General features: G+C 37.8%; 1 protein-coding gene across 1 annotated transcript in view; it reads left to right on the forward strand.

Moving 5' to 3' along the window:
• SVIL (supervillin) overlaps positions 1 to 21,427 on the forward strand; it is a 261,406-nt gene that overhangs the window by 13,624 nt on the left and 226,355 nt on the right. Inside the window, exon 2 of the mRNA XM_049777469.1 lies at positions 19,857 to 19,961. The gene's annotated coding sequence lies outside the window, so the exon portion shown is untranslated. The remainder of the gene's footprint in view (positions 1 to 19,856; positions 19,962 to 21,427) is intronic.

Consider the following 21,427-nt stretch of genomic DNA (forward strand, 5'->3'; position numbering starts at 1 on the left):
AACACTCTTCACCAGTGCACATTTCCCACCACCAATGTCCCCACTTTCCCTCTGGCCCTCCTCTCACCGTCTTCTCCCCTGGCAGACACTTTTCTTCTCTGTATCTCAGTCTGTCTCTGACTCTTTTTTTTTTCTTTTAGATTATGTGGTTTGCAATATTGTTGCTGAAGTGGTACATGCATATCAAGTAATTCCCTTTCAGCAACCAGTTCTTGTCCAGAGTGATCATTTCCAACTATCATTGTCATAATGCCCCTTCTCTGTCCTAACTGTACTCCCCTGCTATTTTTGGCAATCTTTCTGACATGGACTGGTCGTCCTGGCCCTTGTTCTATTTTCTGGATATTAATATCATACTATCTTTTTGTTTATAGCCAATAAATGGGTGCCATTACTCTATGACTATACCACTCCCTCTACCTCATTTCACTCAACATAGTAATCTTCATGTCCATCCAAGTTTAAGAAAATTTCACGACTTCATTTTTGACTCTGGAATATATTTTTTAAATTGTCTACATAGTTTTCTTATAAAATTTTCTATGCAGAAGGAGCATTTTATTGCTTGCAGACTCTTTAAAAAGTCATGTAAGCAGTGGCGCAAACAGTAAGGTATCTGCCTTGTCTGCACTAGCCCAGGACGGACCATGGTTCGATCCCCCAGCATCCCATATGGTCCTCCAAGCCAGGAGTGATTTCTGAGTGCATAGCCAGGAGTAACCCCTGAGTGTAACCAGGTGTGGCCCAAAAAAAAAAAACAAAAAAAAAAGTCATTTAAGAAAAATTTTTGTTGGCCTTTTGTAATCATTTGAGGTGACTGGTTTTACTCATTCTTTTCTGACTCTTGAAAGGAAATTTAGTACCAAATTTATTATGTCTTAGATAAAATGGTCTCTAAAGATATAGTCTGTTTTGTAATTGCTTTTTGGTGCATTTATAGAGTTTCAAAACATTTTACTCTACCACAGTAAATTTTAATCACAGTTGCTCATGACATTATTTTACATTTTTAAAATAACTTTTGGACTACATCTAGAAATACTCAAGGCTTACTCCTAATTGCACTCAGGGATCACTCCTGATCTGGTGTGGTCATGGGGTTGGACAATCATATAGGATGCTGGGGATCAAATCTGGGTTGGCCACATGTAAGACAAGTGCTATTCTACTGTACTATCTTTCTAGCCCCTCATTTTTATTTCTTTCCGTTTCCTTTCTTCTTTATTGCTCAGATTCTAGTGCTAGCTTCAGATATATCTACTGTGTGTTCTTTCTGTACAGACTTGGATTAGATGAGAGAGTTTGACTAATTGTTTCATAAACCAGAGATGTAATTTAATTGCCTTAATTAAAGCAAGAATTTCAACACCAATGGTGATTTATATAAATATTGCTGTAATGGGATGCCTGTATAGAGGATGCAAATCACATCACTGTAAATTACAATAATTTAAATGGAATCATTTTATTACCACTAAATAAAACAGTGATGTGTTCATCTGTAGACCCATTCACTGCAGCTCCAAATAAGTTCTGCACCAACATAGCAAATACAGAGCTATGTGAAAAAATAGTTTACACTGCTTCCATTTCTTAAATCAATTAATAGTCAACAGTTGTTTTCTCGATTGCACTTGCCATGTTTCAGGTAGTCTTGTGCGACAGGTGACTCTGCATTAAAATATATTTGACCAGGAGCTCTTTGCATTGAAACTTACTGCCCATCTAGATGGGTTCTCACTTTTCTCACTGCACAACTGCATTTTCCCTGCACATAGGAGGAAGTCTCATATGATTAAGTGGTCTCTGAAGGATCTGATGACCATGTCTTAAGGTTTGGACTATTTCCCACTGTGTTAGGCCTGAGCACTAGTCTCAGGGCATGAGTATTGACCTCAGAACAGCTTGTTGTATTGTTAACATTGGGACAAGGCCAAGGCCAGGTTTTTAGGTCAACTGCAGCTGCTCTTCCTCTTCCCATGGGCTACTAACCTCTGAACTCTGGAGAGTCCTGACCCAGACTTAATTGGGTGGAAATTCTGTCAGCAGAATTAACATTCCCATGGTTCTGGAAGATACAATTTTCATTTTCACACCATGAATTGCAGGACTATGAAGAAAGCTGTTCCTTAGTGAATCAGGTTTTCAGATTCTATCTCTGTTGGTAAGCACAGACTGTGATAAACTTGAAAAGCATGAAGAAATGGAGCGATGGGCTTGTAAATTCAAACTAAAACAATGATACTATAGGGCATACTGAGATTATGAAATCACTTTATTGTATAGATACTATTTTTTGGAGTGGGTAGCTCACCTTCTGTTTAATCCCACTATTCTCTGATCTCCTGGTTAAACCCTGCATGTTTCCTCTTTTCATTTTTTTAATTCAGATCCTGAACATTTCTGTGCTTTTAAAATTATTTATTTTTTAACCCATATTTTTGGATTACCTTTAGAAAAATATTAGGAGTTTTACCTGAAACTCTGGTTTTCCATTTTTCTAGTCCCTGATTCTAAATAAAACCAATCAATTGTTGCTTGTAATGTTCATGTCGTAAAAAATAAAGTACAGAATGCCACTCAATTGAATGCTTTGTTTTTAAAATGAAAAATAAGATTTTGGTATTTCTCTATAATTCCTATTGTTTCTACCCCTTCCATCTTATAGATGAGAAAACAGACTCAGTGAATGAGTCTAATTATGTTAACTAACCTCTTGGTGTTTTCTAAGGAAAATAATAAATTATAACCCCTTAATGTTTAGCACTTTGAAATGTAGGTATTTACTCAATGTAGGTACTGTGTTTTAAAATGTTTCTCCTTAGATCACCCAGGATGAAAGCAGTTATTAGATTAGTATTGGCTTGTTCAACTGGCACCTAAAAAGGGGTATCCTGGGAATGGCTGCAAGCAGCCTGTTCTGGGGCACTAGTCATTCTATTACCAACTCACCAAAATTGTGAATTACTTTGGGAATTTACCACTCTTTGTCTTATTTATTCTTCTTCATTATAGTAAGGATTTTATTATGACATTATTCCCCAAATACTGTATGATGTGTAAAGTAAAATATTTAATTTATATAATTATATATAAATATATTTAACATAAAATATAAAAATATATTTAAAACAAAAAATATATAAAATTTTACAATAAAATAAAATATATTAAAATACATACAATAAAATAAAGTAAAAATAGTGTATTTGGGATTCCCAAAGTAGGAATCCATACCCTTAGCCTTTGATGCTTTTTTAAAATGTATTTGGGTAAGTCTGAGAACATTATGTACTGTAGACATTGGGTACTCATATACAGTTTAGAAATTGAGGTTGTAGAGGAAAATAATCTCTTTGGCACTGTTTACTTGAACTTTTTCTAAACTCTTTGAACATGTAAATATGTCTCTCCCACTTCTTTTTTGAGTATCATATTGTTCTACTTTTAGAAACACTGGACTAAATTAAATGCCTCAGATCCATAGTTTAATGGCAAAATACAGCTTCACACCAGTTCATGTATATAAATTTTTTTGAACATAACTATGAACATTCATTTATAGTCCACACTGCATTGCTGGAGTTGTGTAACTTGCACAGAGATGATGTGTAACTGCCACAAATGATCCACAGTGCCCCAAATATTTCTGATTCTTTGTGGAAAATTTTTGTGTAGTAGATTATTAGTTTTTGAGCATCAAAGTAATTCATGGTTATGGCTGGAAAAAAAAATCAGTGTGTTGAGAAGCACTGATCATACAAAACAAAAGTCTTAATTTGTTTTGCAACATATTTGTGTTGATTCCTTTTTATTATTTATTGGCGACTACTTTTACAGCTCCAAAATAGGGATTTACTTCATTGCTTGGTTTTATTGATTGTTATAAGGGATGAAGCATTCATATGGGAACTACAGCTCCTTAGTTTTATTCCACCATGAGTTTCTCCATGAACCACCATTGCAATTCATTTATATCCAAAATTTTTCCATCTACTTTCCACCTTCTAGCTCAGATTCCAGTGTTTTGAGATGAATATGCTAAGTATCATTATTCTTTCTTCCACTTGTACTTTTTTCCATTTCCTCATCTATGCCTTTACTCTCTTCAGTTTAGCTTGGGAACATTTGTCTCCCCATCCCCACTGGTACTATTTTGTTTTGTTTATAAATCTCAATGTTGCAAGCCAATGACTGTGTTAATGCAATTATTGTCTTGAAGTAAGGCTAAGCTGTGTGCTGTAAATAGTTTCTTTTATTTCTAACATCATAACATCAACATTACTCAAAGTTTCTGTCATTTTCAAGGAGTCCATTTTGTTCAATTTCGTCAGTTGCTTTGAATCATGACACATTTGGATTACATCTTCCTTTATTTTGTTGGCTTTTTCTTAACTTTTGTTCCCTCTTTACCTATTCCTTTAATAAAGTATTTCCATTACCTCATCCTCAATACTTTCTTGTGAAACTCATTGATCTGTTGCCTGGAATACATGCATTTCTCTTGATGATTTTCTTTTGTACTGCCCACACTGCATTAAAGTTCTCATGGCTTCCCATGTTTGTTTCTTTTAATTTCCCTTGAATCCAGACTTTGTTCTACCTCTCCTAGAGGCCACATTTCCCCCTTTCTTGTTTGTTGATTTCCTTTTGTTCTTTTACCCCCATTTTACTGGTATATAGTTTCATACAATATCCTAAAGTTGAGATAGACCTTCTGAGTACTGCATCTTTGAAGACTACAGCAAATAGGGAATTAGAGGTTGAAATACATTTTTATCCAAATGTCAAAGATATTGCCTGATCACTGATTTGAAAAGCCACCAGACATTCTAATTTTTTCAATCATTTTTAACTGATTTTTTTAAGCTTCTAGTATTTGTTCCTTTATTCCTCAATATTCTGCAATTTCACAGTGAAGTGTCTGGTGATGAGTCTTTCCTCATTTATTGTGTTTAGTAGTCAAGGGGTTGAACAGTCAGATGACATTCAAGAGACAAAATCACACAGAAATTTAAACAGAAGGGGCCGGGCGGTGGCGCTGGAGGTAAGGTGCCTGCCTTGCCTGCGCTAGCCTAGGACGGACCTCGGTTCGATCCCCCGGCGTCCCATATGGTCCCCCAAGAAGCCAGGAGCAACTTCTGAGCGCATAGCCAGGAGTAACCCCTGAGCATCACAGGGTGTGGCCCAAAAAAAAAAAAAAAAAAAAAAAGAAAGAAAGAAATTTAAACAGAAAAAGTTTGAGGAATTGTTCATTAGCAGCAGAAAATTGACTCCCAGGAGCAAATAGCAAATAGCTGCTGAAGGAAAAGAAGAATTTTAAAAAATAAAGAAGAGGGACCTGAGCAATAATAGCACAATGGTAGGGCATTTGCCTTGCATGTTGCCGACCCAGGATGGACCCAGGTTCAATTCCCAGCATCATCCACATGGTCCCCAAGCCTGCCAGGAGCAATTTCTGAGCACAAAGCAAAGAATGACTCCTGAGCACTGCCAGGTGTGGCCCCAAAGCCAAAATAAATAAATAAATAAATAAGCAAACAAATGTATGTTAAAAAAAAAAAGACGAAAAAAGAGAATCGTAAAGAGTATACCCAAAAGGTAGGTGAATGGAACAGCCACTAACTCTAGGATTCAGGTTGCATCAGATTTGAAAGTGCTGCCCCTTCTCCATTCTCAAAGCTGGTTGTCAGGTCCCCATGGGCAGGATGTGGTAAGAGTCTGGTGAGATGTTCTCTGTGTCTCCAGGCCACTCTGGCAAGCTAATTAGAGAGCCAGGTGCCTAGCCTGAAAGACTTACTAGGATGCTAGCTACTCCCATACTCCTTAGAAACCACCCTCAGGTTTGCTGTCTCAACCTACTGGGATTGACATCGGGTAGTTGAGGACAGCAAGAATAAGTTGGCAAGAGCATGACTGATGGAGAAGCTCCTACAGTATTCCTTCATAACCCAATGAAGCTTAGCCTACCTAATGTTAACTGAAACAGGAGACCACAAAGTAGAATGAACATGATGTTTAAAGGGAAAGAAAAATAATAGTCTTATAAAGAGAATAATATAATGTTATAGTTATTTTATTTGATATTAATTGTTAACATCTTTCTGTGTCTAATAGATAAATTGAATTTTATCATAGGTATGCATGAATTAGGAAACAACATAGTTTGTAAGAGATTTAGTACTGTCTGGGGGTTAAGGTGTCTCCTGAGGGTCTTGCAACATATACTCCCTGTAACAAGGTGGAGTCTATGGTATCATTAAAACTAAGAAGGTAGTATGGAACTAAGAAGCAATACAGAGATGATTGATACAGTCTTGAAGTCCTAACACTCTTTAGCTCTGATCAGTTATCGTCTATTATTTCTGTCATAATTTCTTTATTTCTTTGCTACTCCATTTCTCTGTGGTTTTTTAGAACTGTTAATTAAACATCATCCTGGAAGAGTCCTGTCTTTTCATCTTCATTTTTTTTTTCATTTCCTTTGCGTTCTGGGGGAATTCCATCACTTTGTGTTCTGCCTCTTATTAAAGTTTTTATTCAAAAATATATTTTTAGATTTTGCAAGCTTTTTTTCCCAGAGTGTATATTTTTTTAAGCATTTGATCTTCAAGTCTTAGTTATATTGATAGTTATATTATTTCATAAATGTATCAAACTATTTTATTTCCTAATGACTAATTACTTACACTCTAAGTTTACACATTTTAAAGTCAATTTTTAACCATCATTTAAGTGGGGCATACTACCTGTTTAAACCACAGCTCTGATAGCTCCAATACACACTAGCTCTTGACCTTTCTGAGCCTTAATCTCTTCCTTTAAATAGTAACTTTCAGGAGTGCTGTGAGAGTAAATGAGATAATACATGAAATGTAATTAGTACAGTGGCTTTAGTATTATTTGTATATATGACATTACTTTAAACTGATTGTAATCCATTTAATTATTACTTAAAAAGCACTTCTAAGCTATAAAATACTGTTTGTTAGATTCGGGGTTCAGTTAATCTTGCTGCCACTATTATTACTACATCTACACACCAAACTCTTTAAACAAACAGACATAGTAATTAACAAAATTTAGTTAAGGGCAAAATTAATGACACGAAACTTGAAGACATTTAAAGTCTTCTCTTCTTGGAAATTTATCATCCAAATATTTCAAACTCTGAAACTCTACAGAAATGTGGGAATAACAATTTAATGAAGCTTACTTTTCACCTAGTTTTTATTCACAGGGCCTTTTCCCTTCCTTAGTTTGAACTTAAGTTCCACTTAAGTAGTGGAACTCATCTTAAATAAATCCTGGTACTCATCCCTAAATAAAGAGTTCTGTCACTTCCTATGAATCAAGGCAGCCTCCTCATAACCACAATACTATTGTTTCACTAAAGGAAATTAACTTTAATTCAATATTAATATAATATCTAGTATCCTGTTCCTTTATAATTTTTGATTGTCTCTAAGTAACTTTTTATGTCCACAACTCCTCACCTGCACCAGTTAGCTTTCATGCATTTCTTTTATTTTTGCTTTTGTAGTTTCTTATAAAAGCACACTTATGGTTCTTTTATTTTTCATGAATCTGCCCCCATTACTCCAAACCCTGAACAAGTAGTGGTCATGACAAATATTCCACAGCCTGTGTCTGCCTTGTTGTTTCCGAATGGTTAGAATCAGGTTGTACTCTACTTATCTGATCGTATCAGCAGTATAATTAGGTTACCCCTCATTTGGAAGCTGGGCTTGATCACTCAGGTGAAAACCATAAAATCCTTTTGAGTTGAAAGGGATATAAAGTCCAGATTCATATGGACCTTACTGGTCCAAACAGATAGCTTTCCATTCAAAGTAAATCATCTTCTTTCCTTTTACCTTAAATCCACAAACAAACAATGACAAACCAAACCTAACCCTAAGATGAAGCAACTGAGCCTTGAAAAACTAAAAATACTGGGGAGGGGGGGGTGTTGGAAAAGGAGAGGTAGTAACAGGTCCCTTATCATTTTTTAATTTGCACAAAACCCAAAACCCTAAGCTTTTTCTGACCCATATTCCGACCTAGATTCTTTCATACTACCTCTAAGTGTACATTGGGCCCTAGTGTAATTTGGGATTTTCTTGACTAAGATCTTAAGAGCTAAATATCCACTTTTATTTGTGTCACTTTTATAGTCCAGTGAAAAGAAATACAATTTTTCCAGTTAACGATGATTTGTTTGGCAGTCTGTGGAGTTCGGAGATTTTTAGCACTCAGGATCGGAAGAGGATCTGGAAGGCACCATGCCTGCCCTCCTAGAGTTGAGGGGAAAGGGTCTTCCAGGGTCTGAATGTGTCACTTTGAGCCTTCAGTTGGTTTGTCCCAGGAATGGAAGCTGCAGGAAAGCAGCTTCCTGAGTTACTGTGTCTAAACCTCAGGAAGGGTCAAAGGTTTGAGAACTGGTTTGGGGATTTTATTTTCAGAGTCACTTTAATAGATTTGACTGCCTTTTTGTTTATCAGCTGGACCATAATTGATGAATCTTGTCTACATATTCTGGGCGCTGTCTGCTGACTTCCGGCTATAACACATTCAATATCTGGGGGAAGTGTCTGAGACTGTTCTAGGGGCTTGCAGCTTATGGCCTAGTCTAGCAATTTGTCCTACTTCTCTTAGTAGAATCAAAGACCAAGCGCATGTTTCTGTAAATGCTATAGAAAGACATCTGGTAGTCTTGTTGAGGTGACTTTTACTTTTTCTTTTGGCAGCCACTCAGTAGCAACTCTGCTCTCCTTTATAGATGTCTTTGTGAGGCATAAGCATGAGCAATGTACTGTGAAATATCTCTTTGTTTATAATTTTCTTTTGTTTTTTGGGGGGGTGGAGTGTCACACAGCACCAGTTCTACTGTAGCAGTTCTACTCCAGTAGAATTGGGGCTACTCCAGTGTCTATCTGGAAGGTAATACTTCCTGAGGATCAAAACTGGGCTTCCTGTCCATTGAGCTAGCTTCCTAGCCCTGGTCATAATTTAAAAAAATGCACTGTCTTGTCAGACATAAGTTTAGGCATGTATAATTATTTTAATATTATTTTATTTACAAGGGGAGAGCTCAAGTGGCAGACAACGTGCTAAGCAAGTGCAACGCCAGCTTTGATCCACAGCACCATTTATTGACTGGCCCTAAGCACAGCTGAGTTAGACCCTGGAGCCCTCAGCACTACTGGCACAAAAACTAAACCATCACATCAGCTACTAAGCAGTGCTAGAACGGCCCTCAGTCCTTAGGGTAGCCCTTAAACTATACACACACACACACACACACACACACACACACACACACACACACACACACACATATTATGTAATATTTCAAACTTACTAGATAACTTGGAGTTATCTTTTAATTATTAATTAATAATAATTAATAATTAAACTATTTACTTAAATATTTCAAATATCAGATCAAAATTAATTGATCAACTACAAGTGCTCATTTTATTAACCAAATTGTAATAATTTGTAACAAGTTATCTCTTTTCCAAATAAAGAATATCTTTTCAATTTTTGCTCTTAGTTTTGTTGGGGGGTGGTTGAGGGACATACCTGGTAGTGTTCAGGTCTTATTTCTGGCCCTGTATTGAGAGATTACACTTTAGAGCAGGGGTCTCAAACTCAATTTACCTGGGGGTCGCAGGAGGCAAAGTCGGGGTGAGGCAGGACCGCATAAGGGATTTCGCTTACTGAATATTCGCAATAAAAAAATCGCATTAGTAAGAAAAAAAATCGCATTAAACATTTGCATACCCCGAACGGAACTGCTCGAGGTATGCGAATGTTTACTGCGATTTTTTTTCTTACTAATGCGATTTTCATTGCGATTATTCGGTAAGCGAATAATCGCGAATACTGCGATATTTGAAGGCCGGCCGCAAAATGTTGTACAAAGGGCCGCAAATGGCCCGCGGGCCGCGAGTTTGAGACCCCTGCTTTAGAGTGAATGGGACAGCGTGATGTGGCAGGATGGAATTGAGCTTGGTTGCTTGTAAGGAAAATGCCTTAACCTTAATGGGAAATCTCTTTAATAGGAAATATGGTTAATGGATATATTTTTAGATGTCAGTAAGATACAAAGAGCAACTGTCTTTTGTTTCTTGAGTTGTACCCACCCCCGCCTTCCCCCAGACACACACCCAAACTATTTTAAGCCAAACATGGAATTCCTTCACTTGTGTCCGAGGGGTTCCAGCAGAGAAGTGGCTTCAGAGCCTGTGTAGATTGGTCTCCCTTACTTTTCCAACAGACAGCCCAATGCAATGGATGAACTCCCTTCTCTCTGAAGGTAATATTTAAAAGAAAATCAAACTGGCTAGGTATCAATCACAGAAAGTCCATTTAGAGTTATAAACTAAAAATTGTTTGAAGCTTTCTTCAAGCTTTGAAAATCAAATGGACCGAAAAGAGGCTGAATCAGGTGACAAGGTAGTAAAACTCTGTATCCAATGTGGCTGCAACCTGTTTAAGGAGACAGGAGGCAGTGTGGTGGAAAGAGCACCCTCATCAAATGACATTGTCAAACTGTATTCAATGTGTTCAATGTGCTAAGAAGACAAACCGGAGCAACTGGTCGACCAGCTGGATTAAACTCAGTCCTTTTCTTTGTCTGATAGTGAAAGAAAATATTGGATTTTAATAATTGAACAACTGTTGTTCAGTCATTAGATATTTTATGATGGCTTGGAGGCCAAATTTATGAAGCCAAATTGACAAAAGGGTTTTTTTTGTTGTTGTTGTTTTTTAAGGAGATTTTCTAAATTTTTTAGCAAGTAGTGTTGCTGGTGGTGAAATGTGGGATATGAAATGTGGGCTATGATACCAGCTGGGTCTAAGTCTCAGGCATGCAAACTGAATGCTTTGCAAGGGGAAGAAGATTTCCAGATTCATGGTAGAAATGCTCTTTCTTCAAAAGGCAAGAAAAGGCTGACAATGAGTGTTTATTAGTTCACCAAAAGTAAGACTTATATTGCCAATACTAAAGTTGTTTACTATAGTATATAAAAACCTCTGGGGGTGGGAATAACTTGAGAGTTAGAAGAATAAGAAATGCTGAGACTATTTTTCTATTAACCATGATGCCAATTTGAGACAAAATAAAGGCCACAACAGGGGCCTCGGGTATGGTTAAGCAATGTTTTGCATATATAAGGCCCTGTGTTAGATCTCAAATTCAGAACACTATCACCACAGCAAAGGAAAGCAGTCAGTTAGTTTCCCTGAGAAAACCTTTAGACAAGTCCTTCCTCTAATCTACCAGCACAACCCAGGAACCCCTTTTCCTTATCAGGAAGACACAAGCAAAATTCTTTCTGCAATAGAAACCTGAAAATACCACATGAAGAAGTCTGGACAACGTCCTGGATAAGTTCTCTCCCATAACTTATAAGGCAGAGAGGAAATTCACTCAAAATCTACTATTTCTGAGACAACTTTGAGTGATTCCTTTCCATGCTCCCCATCCTCATATCAAGGGTTAATTCTTGGCTAGCTAGATACATAAAAACCTGTTGCCCTGTGCCAACTGCTCAAAAACATCAAAGCTCAACCATTTTCAGGAGGGGGAGAAAGCCAACAAGAGATATGCTGACATTGTTCTGGATTCCTCTTCTCCCTCCTCAGATAAGCCTGAAGCAGCACTAACACAAGGCACCCCCATGACAGTAGGCCGAGCCAACACATCTGTGGAGTGTGCTTTTTCTTGGGTTTTGTTTGCATTCTTTACTGCCTCCTGTCATCATGCAACAACAGGTCCCACATGGTCCTTCACTCTCTGTCCACAGCAATAGACAAATGACCCAGGCCAAAAAAAGATGACTTAGGAAAAGCATAAGAAGAGCTGCCAGCAATGAGACTTGAGAAGGCTCTTCTTTCTCCTACTATGTCTCCTTTTTGGTGATATCCAAGATCCCTATCTCAAGCAAAAATTATATTTTAAACTCCTGGATCTTAGCCCACTAATTCTAATCCTTTCGACCCCCCAAAATACCAGAATGGGGCTAGAGCAATAGTACAATGGGTACGGTGTTTGCCTTGCACATAGCCTACCCTGACTCAATTCCCAGCTTCCCTATGGTCACCCAAGTCTTCCAAGAGTGTTTCTTGAGTGCAGAACCAGAAGTAAGTTCTGCACACCATCCCATGTGGTCCAAAAACAAAACAAAAAGAAAAAAAAATATCAGGAAGAGTGGGTGTGTGAAGGGTAGAGGAAAACCTGAGAATATCTCATCTATCTCACCTTTACTGAGCCCATTGTCACTTCCAGGCCCTAACTTTTACATGATTCTATTTCTTTTTTTTAACTATATATATAATTTTTCTTTTCAATGAATTTTTTACATACAGTCACACATATGTTGACCATTTACTTTTCTTTTTTTAAATATAGAATCTTTATTTAAGCACCATGATTATAAACATGATTGTAGTTGGGTTTTGGTCATAAACAGAACACCCCCCTTCACCAGTGCAACATTCTCACCATCAATGCCCCACTCCCTTTCCCTAACCCCTGCCTGTATTTAAGACAGGCATTTTACTTCTCTCATTCATTAAAATAGCCGTGAAGTTGTTAGTGCACTTATTTCTAAGGCGGGTCAACTTAGATTGGTTATTAGCTTGCCAATCTCTTTGCTGTTTCCCACTAACTCCAAATTATTCATTTTTTTCCCTTTCTGGCTATATTAAGAGAACATTACATTGGATCTTAGAAACACAATACAACAATGAGTATACTAGCCACAACTGCAGTAGAACTATTAATTTTTGTCATTCTCCTACTTGTTTATAATAATAAACACATACATATCTTCTTAATGAGGTACACTGGTCATCCATCATAGTTGTCAGGAGTCTGCATGAGTTAGGAAAGCTAACTGCTACAGTCCCTTAGAAATCTCAAAGGAGACTGTTTAGCGCAGTTTAGCACCTCAAAGCTGGAATTTCAATTACCTTTATATCACAGTCAGTCTATGGCTAGGGGCACACTTTCTCTTTGGCTGTTTCTTGAAATGAAGTGTTTAAATGAGGAGAGATTTGATTAATGTTAGACACAGTCAAACCCATATATTCCAGACAGGTTCTAGCAGGATTTCATTATTCTGGTATTAGACTTGAAAAGAATGCTCGTGGGAATGATCCATAGGGAGACAGATCTGAAATCCACTGGATATGTGGGCACCCCACTATCGCATTGTGGCCTTTGCCTGTACCCTCTTTCCCTGTTTTTGTGTGATGTCATGTAGTCTGCGTTGGTCTCTCATCTCTTCCTTTAAGTATCCTTCAGAAAACATCACCCTTTTCATAAGCCTAGAACCAGCTATCAAGACTGTACTTGCTATTTCCACTATTAGAGTTGTCTTTGTCTTCATGTGAGGGTATAGGAAGAAGAAACATCTCCTCAACTGTTGTTTTTCCCCCTTTTCATCCCTGCGTTCATTTCTCAACTGGTTTCCTTCATCGTATTAAACAGACAAAGTAAAAGACTCTGGAGCTGCTCCACTTGACTTGAAACCTGGCCTGGTTCTGCCACATGGACAAGTTATATAGCAGTTTTGTGCCTCAGTTCTCTGACCTAGAAAATGGGGACAAACATCTTTTGTATTTAATGGATGAGTATATTTTAAGTTCACAAAGACTGTTGCAACATCTTTTTTAAAGCTGGTGATCATACCTTACCATATACTGTATAGAGTATCTATCTTCTAGAAGAGGGGTCCCCAAATTATGGCCCACAGGCCACATGCAGTTTGCTGAGCACATTTATCAGGGTTGCTGAGTTATTTTGCCACCACTGCCTTGTCCTGTTTAGCAGCTGACTCATCCTGGGTCCACATGTGTGGGATCACACATGTCAACACTTTCTGACTCCCCTCTTTTCTCTGTATCTTGACTCCTCCTCTCAATCTCAGGCAGGGGTCCTCAAATTATGGCCAAAAGCAGACCCATAATTTCCATTGAAATACTGGTAAGTTTGTTGATTTCACTATTTTTAAAATTTTAAATATTGTATTTGTTCCAGTTTTGGTTTTTTTCTTCAAAATAACATTTGTGCAGTGTGCATAGGAATTTGTTCATAGTTTTTATTTTTTTTAACTATAGTCTGGCCCTCCAATGGTCTGGGGATAGTGAACTGGCCACTGTTTAAAAAGTTTGAGTACTAGAGTAACCATATGAAAAACATTTTAGAATGCTGTATAGCATTATATTCAAAAAAAGTGCTGCTTTTTGCAGTTCCTTTGCAATAACTAAAATTTCTCGTCAAGGAATTGAATGGAAAGGATCAACTTTAATGAGAGGAAACATCTCTCATTATTCTTCCAGGTTTCCCAGAAAGTAGGAAGTGATTTTCTTCTGCAGGAAAAGGGATAACTGCCTGAGTACATTGTACAACAAATATACTTTATGCAAGACTCTTAAAACTAGTAGCAATCTTATGGATTTGTTCCTACACCCATTTAGAGAAGAGTGAGACATGTGGAAAGTGAGGATCTTTGCTGGGATAGGGTTGGGGGACAGGGTTTAAATTGTCTGTGGGGTTTCTAAGCTCTCTGTGAGGAAGCTTAGCATAGCTAAGGGTTGAGGGGCAGAGCTGAGTGGTTCATTTGCTTATTTCCTTATTTGTGTTATCTCTTAAAGTTGCTAGGTAATCCTGAAACTCATTTCCTAAATTATCTTTTCTAAGTCAGTTAGAGGGCAAATTCACTTTTGTGTTTCTTTAGGTTTGATCAAGCTTCTCGGTATCAGCCTCCATAGATTAAAAAACAAACAGAAAACCACACAGTTTCATTTTTACTATAAGCCTGGGTTTATAGTAAATTACCAACCTGACAGTAAATTATAGTAAGCTACCTACCTGGAGTCATAGCAGGGATTTTCCTGGTGCTGGGATTTGTTGGTTCAATAACCTCTTTCCATCCACGGCACCAGAGCAGAAGACATATGATTCACTTCGCCTGAGTAACCAGTTTATGAGTGTGGTTCTGAGATTTTCCTTCTTGTTGCTGGTACACCCACTATGGTAAAATTCAAGAGTCTAGAAAGCATAGCAAGTATTCCAAGTCATTTCATAGGCCTCCAGTGATTTAGAAGCTAGAAACTTTGTTGTCCTGCCTGGCAGCAGCTATTTAGTGACATCATAATACTGAATCCCTGCTTGCGCATTTATGAGAGAAGCAACTTTGACAGCAAAACTAACTCTTACTCTTGACCTTTCAGACGGAATCAGTGAACAAACTAAACCATGAATATTTATTCATGATTTGTTTTGGCCATAGATCTTGGTAACATTCTAAAAATGATTATTTAACATTATTTATTATACCAGATATTTTAAATTACTCATCATCACTTATGGTGGTAGTTGAAAAGGTAAAAGATAAATATCTACTATAGAAATTGCAGTTTGATTGATGAAACTTTGTATTACTTTCCTTATTGTTCTTGGAAGAAAATGTTTCATTGAATAATTGATGCTTCTAAAATGAAACTTTGTGTTTTTATATTAGAATAGCTATCATTACTGAAGTGAATGTTAGATAGCCTTGAATATTTTTTTTTGCATAATAAGCATTTTGAACATAGAAAAACAGCCAACTTGATTGTTCTCAGGTTAAGTTCAGACCACAAATTATACAAAAACACAGATAATTGCAGATGATTGAACTAATCACAATATGCAGATCAACAACAACTAAGAAACATAGAGGTTGTCTCCATGGTTTAGTTAAAATAGGACATTAAAAACTGTATAGTCGGGCCGGTGAGGTGGCGCTAGAGGTAAGGTGTCTGCCTTGCGGTTCAATCCCCCAGAGTCCCATATGGTTCCCCCAAGCCAGGGATAATTTCTGAGCGCTTAGCCAGGAGTAACCCCTGAGCATCAAACGGGTGTGCCCCCCCCAAAAAAAAAACAACAAACAAAAACAATTGTATATTCAATCATATTCAGGAAAATAAATATATTAGTGTACTTTGATTCTTTAAAAATAATTGAGACTGGGACTTGAATGATAGTGCAGCAGGTAAGGTCTTTTCTTAGCACAGTCTATTGAGCAAACGTTTTGTTTGTTTGTTTTTGGGTCAAACCTTGGCATTTCATATGGTCTCTGAGACCACTAGGAGTAATTCCTGAGTGCAGAGTCAGAAGTAATCTCTGGCTATTGCCCATAACCCCCCCCCAAAAAAAAACCCCAATAATAATTTTGCAATCTTTGTTTTTATTTTGTATAAAATAAAAATGCCTTCTTTTTTTTTTTTTTTTTTTTTTTTGGCTTTTTGGCTTTTTGGGTCACACACGTCTGTGCTCAGGATTTCTGCTCAGAAATCGCTCCTGGCAGCACAGGGGACCATGTGAGATGCCGGGATTTGAACCATCATCTGTCCTGGATCGGCTGCATGCAAAGCAAATGCCCTATGGCTCTCCGGCCCCATAAAAATGCATTTTTTTATGTTATAGGAAAAAATAGAAACTCAGTGCCCCATAATATGTCATATTTGAAGCCTGACGTTCCTATTTCTAAAACTATAATTGAATTGAAATGATATTAATATCCTCTTTATGACTGATTTATTCTTTAAAAATTGATTCTGAAGATTCTACAAAAGGACCTTGTTATCTGAGGAAAATGAAAACCAGAAAAATGCCATTTAAAGTAAATCCACTTAAGTAAAAATTTTATATTATGAGACAAAACACTGGAACTATATCTTGCAAAAGAATTAGCTAAAGATGATTGTTGCATTAAATAATTAAGGATGGAGCGGATGGTGAAGGATGGATGGATTTTTCTCTGCCATCCCAGGCCACGTGGCTCTGCAATCCCCATTCAGCTGGCGGGTCCCAGGTTTAGGTGAACAGCAGAATCAGACTCATCCAGAGACAGGCATCAGGAAGCATCAACTTTATTCATGCCCTATTCACCACATGTGTCGCCTATATCATAACCTTTTAAGCATTTGCTATTCTTAGCTAGCCCTGCATCTTAACTCCTTTCAGCCATCTTCCATTTGACCTCCATGCTGGCCAAAGACCAAAAGGCGCAAAAGGCCTAATCCCCTGGGTCAATGGCCTTATATAACCTTTCAAGACCACTCCCCGGAATGGGAGGGTCTCAGGTAGGTATACCTAAATTCAGGGTGGAGTTACAGATGATAAATATAAATTTGAGAGTACATTTTCATTTACAATCTGAGGTTAGGCTATCATTTTGACCTCAGAATGAGCAATACAGAACTCAAGTGTTGATTATCTTGATAGGAACCAAATTTTTTGATTTGTACATTGCAGTACTTATAAGATCACATATAGTGTGGGTCAGACACTTTCCCTGCATGCAGCAGCATTAAGGTTGATATCTGGTACCACAATAGGTCCCTGAGTACAGTCCTAGGAATAAGACTTCTACACAGCCAAGATAGCCCCTAAACAGCAACAATAATAATGAAATAAATTTATGTCTGATATTCATACCTTTTATGAAAAATGGCTAGTTTTACAGAAATGTTCACGATCTTAATTGTAGAATTAATTAAATTAATGAGCCCTTGATGGTGGTGAATGATGAGGCCTTTCTCAGCCAGGCCAGGCGCCTGCACCTTCTTTGGCCTGGCAGGTCTGAGGGTTCAGGATATTGGCAAGGAAATGATCCACAGGCACTCAGGATAGATAGATGTCAGGAGACATGAAGCTTTATTAAAAGGCCCTAACCATCATGTGCATATCTTACAAGGCTTCTAAGTTAACCTTTTAAACAGCCTCCCCAGCTGCTCTGCATCTATCCTGTCTCTGCTCTCTCCATCCTGTCTCCTGCTGAGGCTTCTTGCTGAATCTCTCTTACACCCACCTTCCATAGACCCCTCCCAGAAATGGGCTGATCAGATCATCAGGTAAAATTAGCATTTTACTCTGGGAGGGGTAACAATTACATTTTCTTTGCAGTATTTTTGATTCTCTAATATTGAATTTTTTATGTACTTTATTTTAATCCCTATGCTGCTACCAATTTGTTTTTCTCTGTTTTGTCACCAGACTGGTCTGTTTTACTAGACATCTTTGGTTTGTTTGTTTGTTTGCTTTTTGGGCCACAAAGTGGTTACTCCTGGCTATGTACTCAGAAATCAATCCTGGCTTGGGGGACCATATGGGATGCCTGGGGATTAAACCATACTCTTGGTAAAGTTATTATCAGCACATGGGAAAACTGTAAATGCTGATCTAGAATTTCAGTAGTATTATCTTTTCTAAGTGGCCACTTAACTGTACTCTGTAATCATAATTCCTTTTACTTTTTCACACTTATCTGTTCTGAAGCCACCTGAGAGTCTATTGAGCAAACATTTGTTAAACTTATTCCTATGATGGAGCAACCAAGCATCTCTGTACTTTGAGGACTTTCGTGGGGATCTTACTACTATACACATCTCTGCAAACATTACAATTTTGCCAAAACAAAACAAAAACAAAAACAAAAACACAACAACAAAACACTGATCATGCACATAGCAGTATTTTGTGTGTGTTGCAGAATTTAAATGCCTTTTTTTCTTTCAATTTTTAATCCTCCCTGTTTATTTTTTTTTATTGTGACCAATATGAATTACAGGTATTTCACAGTTATATTTAAGGTACATAGTGACAGTGAGTTTGGGCCATTCCCACCACTAGTGTTGTCCTCCATCTACCTCTACTCCCAGCATGCATCCATACCTCTGCTGATGGAAACTGAAAGAAGCAAACTAAAGCAAAGTGTCTGGCTAAGTGAAGCAGAGGGAGGACCTAGGAGAGTTGGAAGATTCCTTTGATACTGCCAGCGGAACATCTATGCAGAGATTTCTGAGTGTATGGCATTTAATAACAAAGAAAGTAGGAAATGACCGAGAAAGCGGAGCTCTGAATGCCTTCTTCAGATGCTTGGCTGCTCACATACACTGCACCTTGTGTCTCTTCACCAGGGAAGGTTGGGGACCCTGAGCTGCGGATGCTCAATGCAGTCTTATGAATAAAGCCTTCAGTCATTGCCAGTGAAGAGGCCATCTCAAGGAGCAGATGAGCTCACACAGTCCAGTAGCCACACTTGGAATTAGCTAACCTGCGACATTAAAAATTGTAGCTCTTTACATATCTGTACGAGCACTTTACAAATCTGCACATTATCAGAGCATCCCAGAGGCATCAGACTTTCTCTGTTCTAATAAGATTTGCTTTCCCTTATCCAGATTCGGGGGTGGAATGGTCACTATCCTTCTTACCTGTCATCTCCACTTTGCTCTTTGGATGATTCGCTTCTTCTGTACCCGTGGGTAAACTCATGTACTGTTTGTTTGACTTGACTTGCCACATTACTGGCTGTAATGGCTATTGGGCAAGAAAGAGAACTAACTGTGTGGTGCTGAAATTGAGAAGGAAGTTGGTGGTTTATAGTAGCCATTGACGAAAGCTTCAAGTTGTCAAATTAAAGTAGATTCAATCCAGAAATTGTGATATAAATTGTCAAGTAAAAAAATAAAAATAAAGAGAATTACTCAAGGGACTGAAACGACAGTACAATAGGTTAGGCGCTTGCCTTCTACATTGCTGACCCGAGCTCTTTCTCCAGCACCAGATATGATCCCTTGAGCATGGCCAGATGTGGGCCATTGTATTAAATTTTCTAGAAATGACATATTAACTTAAGTACACTCTTTTAGGTCATATGGGAGCAGATATTTTTGATAAAGAAGGATGTAGTTCAATATTTTCAAACATTAAATATAAACTATTTTATGTCACATGTGTGTGTATTTTTCATTTTTGGAATTTATATCTTTTATTTTCTCCTATTTAGATTCGAACTACATTTCAGATTGGCTGTTTGCTAAAAAAAAAATAAAGACAAGAAAACTGCAAGAGGATGGTGATGACATTTTGAGTTTCAGTCAACAGAGGTAATGTATGATGATTCCAGAGTGTGTTTTCTGTACTATTATGGAGATGAGCAAAAATAGGAACAAAAAAGAAAACCAAGGTTTGGAGTATTTTCTTTAACATACAGAAATTGGAACTATATTGATTTATTGATATGAATTTGTGGGTTTTGGACCACACTTGGTGGCTCATGGCTTTTTGCTTAGGGATCACTCCTACAGATACACAGAACACTATATTTGGTGTCAGAGTTTTAACTGGGTTCTGCTACATATCAGGTAAATGCCTTAACCCTTGTAATGCTCTTTGGTCCCAAACAGAATTTTAAAACAAAGCATTTTCTTCTCAATAGGTGTTTCTAGGGTTAGTCTCCCTGAGGACTGAGGTGGGACTTAACAAGGCATCTGTCCTGTCTCTTTTTATTATTAACATCTGTGGGCCTAGGCTCTCTCCTCCTTTTTTTTTTCTCTCCCAAGTTAGAGAGAGAATGTTCCCAAATGGGAGCTATAGAAAGACATCTAAAGTGTCATTGCAATTGCACATCAATTTGATCAAATCTAACTAGCTCCCTTACTGCCTTCCCCTGTCCCTTCTCACTTAAGCACTGCAACCAGTGATTGCTTTACCTCAACACCAGCAGCTTTCTGGCAAGGCTCTGGAAAGTTCTCTTCCAGCTTCTTCACACTCAGATGGATCTACTCTTTGGGCCAGGATTCTTCACCTGCCACCCTCTATTGTCCTGCTGACCAGGACTCATAGCCCAGAGCACCATCATTTACATGTTTACTTACTGTTTCTCAAGAGACAGTTTACAAAATTGGCTCAAATGGTTCTATTCTTGATGACCATGGCGATTCCTGCAGCCAATTCAAATTTCTCTTTATTTAAATCTGTGCTGAGAAGCTGTAACCTACAACACTATTCATACTAGTTTCATGCTTATGTTGTTCCAACACCATACCCAGTACCAGAGCTCACATCTCTCTCCACCAATGTGCCAATGGTCTTTCCCATCCAGTCCCCATCCCACCTTATAGACTTCTTTCAGTGGACCGACTATAATTCTGTTGCTTTTATTACTCTCTTGCTGGGTGTGTTTTTAATGCATGAGTGAGATTATTCTATATCTTTCCCTTTCCTCCTGAATGATGTCACAGCATAATATTCTCTACTTCCATCGATGTAATAGCAAATTGCATGATCTTATCATTTCTTACTGCTGCATAGTATTCCATTGTGTAAGTATTTCTTCTTAGAGGACTTATGAGTTAAAAGAAACCATATTTAAATTAAAACTAATCTATTTTGGGGACAAGTGATAGTATAGCAGAGAGGGTGTTTGTTTTGCATACAGCCAACCCACATTTAATCCCCAGCATCCCATTTGGTCTCCCCAGCACTACAAGGTATAATTCTTGAGTGTGGAGCCAAAAGTAACCTCTGAATATCCTGGGTGTAGCACCAAAGCAACAATAATGAAAAACAACTGAT

This window comes from Suncus etruscus, chromosome 7 (assembly GCF_024139225.1).
Source record: "Suncus etruscus isolate mSunEtr1 chromosome 7, mSunEtr1.pri.cur, whole genome shotgun sequence".
Classification (NCBI taxonomy): domain Eukaryota; kingdom Metazoa; phylum Chordata; class Mammalia; order Eulipotyphla; family Soricidae; genus Suncus; species Suncus etruscus.